At 33.8% G+C, this 6,000-nt stretch overlaps 1 protein-coding gene across 1 annotated transcript in view; it reads right to left on the bottom strand.

Moving 5' to 3' along the window:
- Ccdc172 (coiled-coil domain containing 172) overlaps window positions 1-6,000 on the bottom strand; it is a 61,380-nt gene that overhangs the window by 33,467 nt on the left and 21,913 nt on the right. The window lies entirely within an intron of this gene.

Genomic DNA, 6,000 nt, shown 5'->3' with positions numbered 1-6,000 from the left:
AGCGCTGAACCGCCAGGGGCGGTTCACAGAGCCGGGCCGGCAGGGGCCCGGGCAGGCAGCGGCTGTTTGAACGTTCGCCACCGGGCTAGCAGCGGCCTTTCGGTGGCGGCCGGCGGGACTGGGCCCCTGCGCCTCATGGCCGAGACAAACTGACACTTCCAATAAACTTACTAATTCCCGGCAGGTCTCCTTTCAGCGGAATTTTGCTAGAAGTTTCTCAGCAGGTAGCATGTAGGTGTATTAATGGGTCTCTCTGATCCCACTACTGTGGAGGTATTGAAAGTGCTGCCTCCTCGCCGGCCGCCATGTTGGGTCCCTTCCCCTAAACTCTTAAACTAAAAAAATTCTAGGTGGACAGAACATATAAATAGGAAAAAATAGAACAGAAAATAACAAGTAAACATGGGCAAAGTTTTTTTTTTTCAAATTAACATTACACAGAGACAAAAGAATGAAAGAAAGCCTTTCTCAGAGACAAAATTCAGTAGCCATAAAGGAAAAGAATAATTAAAGTAACAAAAAAATCTTACATACCTATGTGGCATTTAAACACACACACACACACACACGCACACACACACTGAGTAAAGTCAAAAAGTAAACAATAAAATTAAAAGTAGGGGCTGAGATTGTGGCTCAGTGATAGAGTGCTGGCCTCGCATGCATGAGGCACTGGGTTCGATCCTCAACACCACATAAATGTAAAATAAATACATTGTGTCCACCTAAAACTAAGAAATATTTTAAAAAATTAAAAGCAATATTTATAATATATACAACAGATGGCTAATTTCCTTACCTTACCAAAAAGCATGTAAATTAGTAGAACAAAGAGACAGGGTCTAACTGAGATGCTCAGCACCTCACTGTTGCTGAGGCTAGCTTCAAACTCTAGATTCTACAGTCTCAGCCATATTTCTTGAAGCTCATTTCCAGACTCCATGATGACTTTCTTCCTCTAGTGCCTTGAAAATCCTCATCTTTCTTGCTGTTTTTTTCTTTTTATTTCAATAATTCTCCCTAGGGATTCCTAAGATTTAATAATTCCAGCCTAGACATCTGTCTGAGCTCATGACTTAAATATCCAATATCTATATCTAATCAACATCTACACTTAAATCTCTCACATGCCTAATCAATATCATCCTTCAGATCTCAGTATGAACTTCACTTGCTCAGAGAAGTCTAAAGTACCTAGGTCAGGTTAGGTCCACCTTCTTACATGATCTTCATATCTGATTCACATGAAGCAAAAGGATATATCTCTCCTTCTGAATCATTTATCAACTTATTATTATTTCATTCATACTGGTGAGGATGGGGCATTAAACAAAACAAAGTCCTGTCATAACAGAGATTAAATTTGATATGAAAATGTCATGAAATACCTAAAGATAGATCTTCTGAAAGTATAAGAATCAGAAGTATCAGGTACCACAGAAGAAAATCTATTAAAATTAAAAAGGTAAAGTGTGATAAAAGATTCAAAAAAAAGACACAAAGTAGAGAACTTCAAGAGTATTTGCAATATCATGAACTTTTTTCTTTCAATTTTATAAGGAATAATTTGCATATAGCACATCCATTTCAAGTATACAATTCTATGAGTCTGACAGTCACCTGTGAAACCACCCTCACAAAAAAGTACCCATATATTTCTATCAACAACCTTCAGAGATTTCTTGTGACTCTTTGCATTGATTTTGGTCCAGGGAATCAGCAATCTGCTTATTCCTATAGATTAGTTTGCAGTTCGTCTATCTCCTTTTACTCACTATTTATCTTATGATACACCCATATTATATGTCTCTTTTTAAATTTATGTACTGTCTTTTAGCTATTTATTGCCGAATAATCTACTGCATTGACATATCAATTTTGTCTATCTTTTCACTTCTTAATGAAGATTTAAATTATGTTGGATTATGTCTGCTGTGAATAAAGTTGCTAATAACAGTGTGGACACACTTTTCATGTCTCTGGATTATCTAGTTGTACAGTGGCTGGATTATATAGCAAATGTATGCTTAATATGTTCATAAACTGCAAAAAATGTTCCAAAGCAACTGTACCATTTATCTTACATTTTCATCACAACCATGTGAGTTTCAGATGTTCCACATTGTTGTCAACACTTGGTTTGATTAGTTTTTAAAATTTTTATTAAAAGAATATACAGTGAATCTCATTGTGGTTTTAATTTCCTTAATGGCTAAGGACATTGAGTATCTTTTCACATAGATTACTGGTACTCTATTGTGAAGTTAAAATCTTTCCCCCTTTTTATAATTGGCTTTGTTGCCTTTCTATTTTTACATTGTAAGAGTTCATTATATTGTGGGTAACAGAACATTAGCAGACATTTGCATTGCAAATATTTTCTTCAAGTTCATGGTTTGTTTTTTTCTTAAGTATCTTTTCAATTTATTTTAAATCCAATGTTTTTTTTCTTTCATGATTCATGTTTCTTGTGTCCATCTAAAAATCATTTCCCATTACAAAATAGCAGATTTTCCACCAAATTTTCTTCTAGGAGATTCATAATTTCAGCTTTCATGTTTAGACATAAGCTCATTTTGGATTAATTTTTAATATGGCATGTAGTAGGAGTTAAGGATCATCATTATTGTGCAATAGATGTCCAACTGTTCCAGCATCACTTATTGAAAAAAGACTCTACCTTCTCCCACTTAACTGCCATGCCATCTTTGTTGAAAACCAATTTCCAATATGCATATATATTTGTGTACCTTCCTGTTCCAGTGCTCTATATTCCTATTCTTAAACTAGCAACATATTATCTTGATTTGGGAGAGTGCAGGCTTTTTCTAATTTTTCCAGTTTTCTATTTCTTTAATTCCCATTTTAGTTTTTTAATTCACTTCTTTTTACTTTGGTTTTGTTTGCTTTTCTTTATCTAGATTCATCATGTAAAACTTTATATCGTTGCTCTCAGATAATTCTTTTTTGTTTTACTAATATAAGCATTAAAAGCTACCTACGGGGACTGGAGTCGTGGCTCATTGGTAGAGCACTTGCCTGGCATGTGTGAGGCCCTGGATTCAATCCCTCAGCACCACACATAAATAAATAAAAGATCCTTGACAACTAAAAAAAAAATATTTTTAAAAAAAACTTCCTATGTGTCAGGTGCAGTGGCACAGGCCTGTAATCCAGCAGCTCGGAATGTTGAGGCAGGAGGATCACAAGTTCAAAGCTAGTCTCAGCAAAACCAAGGCATTAAGCAACTCAGTGAAACCCTATCTCTAAATAAAATAAAAAATAGGGCTGGGGATGTGGCTCAGTGGTTGAGTGTCCCTGAATTTAATATCAGTACCCTTTCCCCCAAAAAACTACCTATGTACCTCTAAGCATTGCTTTAACTATAAAATTTCGCTTTTAATCTATACTTTCACTCAAGTTAAAAATATTTATAAACTGCTTTTGATTTTACCTCTGGATCATGAATTTTTTACAAGTATGCTATTTAATTTCCAAATATTTAGTGTTTTCTTAGATATTTTGTAGTTACTGATTTTTAATTTACTCCTATGACTTGAGGATATAGTATGTATGATTTCCATCTACTCTACTTATTAAAAATTGACCTTTTCCTCACTATAAAATTCCCTGCTTATTTTTGGTAAAATTATTATTTTAAGTTCAATTATATTTAATATTAATATAGCCCTTTTAGCTTTTGTATGTTTACTGGTTAAATGAACTATTTTTCACCATTTTGTTTCAACCTCTTTATTTCTTTAAAATTTCTTTAAACTCTCTTGTAGACAATATAGTCTTTATATTATTCTGATTAGCTCTGCCTTTTGACTGTAGTGATTAGTTCAGTAACAATTTAATTATTGACAAAGATGAACTTAGTTCTACCATTTTATTATTTCTATCTATCCTCTGTGGGTTTTGTTCCTATGTTTCCCTTTCCCAATTTCCTTCAGACTACATAAACATTTCTTACACTCTCTTTTTAAATTTATGTACTGTCTTTTAGCTATGAATCTTTATATTTTTTTCTTTATTAATTTTTCTAGGAATTAAAATGAAAACCTGTGGTAGCCTTAATATGAGATTCCTCCCCCCTAGGATTCTTGCCATTAAGATGGTTTAAAGGTAAAGATAAAACCCACAGCATTCTTAAGAAACCATGGTCTAAAGACAAAACCTAGGATATCTAAAATCTTTAGATTTGATTTCAGAAAAATCCAGAGTAATGCCTCAGAGAACCAAACTGAAGGCCATTAAGAAGCTAAAGGATCTTGTGCCTCAGCAGTTTCAGTAGAAGTCCCCCCAAAAAAGATCTTATAAGAAACAAATTTGTAATTACGGGTTTTTCCTAATGGAGCCAACATCAGGAAGATTTATATGAGACTCATCAAGTTTTTAAGAGAATTATATTGTCATAAACATAGTAAGTTTGAAATGAAATGGACAGAGACAGTAACACTGAAAAAGGAGCTTTTGAATACCCAATCTTCTACAGTACAGAAGCTAAGCAAAGTAGCACCTACAAATACAGTTATCTTTTATAAAAAAGAAAAAGAAAAGGAAAGGAAGAAAGAACGAATAAAAGAATGAAAAGAAAAGGAATGGTGCAGGGAATGGAAGCAAGAGCACAGTGGGTGGAGCTAAGAGTAATGGATAATCATTCCCAGGCAGGACATTAATTGAATTCTGATTAAGGAACTTCCATTATTTTTGCAATTGGATTTCAGAATTGCTATGGAGCAACAACACCTATGATTTTCCTGTTTTCCCCCTTTCTAAATAGGAGTGTCTCTCACAATTATCCTGTATCTCTCTCACTACTGGGTATTTGACATGTGAGGGAATAACTATCTTCTCTACTTTTAGGTCTTTAGTCAAGAAAAAATTAAATAAGGAATGATAATCAAGGTATCTCATCTGCAACTGGATCTGATTTAAATGAAGAGATACTGGACTTTAATGTTACAATAGAATCTCTGAAGTTTGGAAACTGTGGCTTATTTTTGACTTTTCCTATTTCTGTCTACATTAATCATCTACAAAGTTCTGTATTCTTCCTAAATATCCCTTTAACCCATTAAGTCCCAAGTTTCCAATTTTGCAAATATTTCAACAAAACTGACACAGGTATATTAAAATAGATGAAAATAATAATTTAGAGCTTATATATTAATCAATAGTATAATTAGTATAATCAGATTCTTATTGTAAAATTATGTATTATATAGTTACATAGTATATACTATATTTAAATTTTTATAGGTAATTTATATCTGAGATGATAGAACAAAAATGGGTTAATTCTCTCCCTCTTCTCTTTGGCAACCACTTTAATATCTTAATTTAATTGCAATTACCTGCATAATTGTTTTCCTGAAATGCAACTCTCCCCAACCTACTGTGTAACCCTACTTCCTGTTTTATACAGGAAGTTTTATACAGGAAGTAGGGTTACACAGTAGGTTGGGGAGAGTTGCATTTGGTAAAAGAAGAATAACAGCATTAGTCCTAAACCTAAAATAGCTTCCATCACATTGTGCTAAAATATTTGCCTAAATATTTTGTTTTTCCACTTTTAAATTTCATGTCCCCAGGACTTAGATTAGTGTCTACTACATAACAGGTAGTTGATAGTTATTAGTAGTGAATGACTGACCAAACTCTAACGTCACATGTACTTCTAAAGAATTTAATACTGGGGGCTCAGAGGTAAAGCATTCGCCTAGCATGAGTGAGGCCCTGGGTTCGATCCTCAGAACCACATAAAATAAATAAAATAAAGGTATTGTGTCCAACAACAACTAAAAAATAAATACTTTTTAAAAAGAATTTAATACGTCTCACAATTAAAAAAACTAATATTCACAGCCAGGTACAGTGGTAGCAATCCCAGCAACTCTGGATGCTGAAGCAGGAGAATCACAAGTTTGAGGCCAGTCTCAGAATTTGTGAAGCACTCAGCAACTTAGTGAGACCCCATCTCAAAATGAAAAAATA

This window comes from Marmota marmota, unplaced genomic scaffold, assembly GCF_001458135.2.
Source record: "Marmota marmota marmota unplaced genomic scaffold, marMar, whole genome shotgun sequence".
Taxonomy (NCBI): domain Eukaryota; kingdom Metazoa; phylum Chordata; class Mammalia; order Rodentia; family Sciuridae; genus Marmota; species Marmota marmota.
Note: the sequence above shows the minus strand (reverse complement) of the source record. Positions and strands in the feature narration are given on the sequence as shown.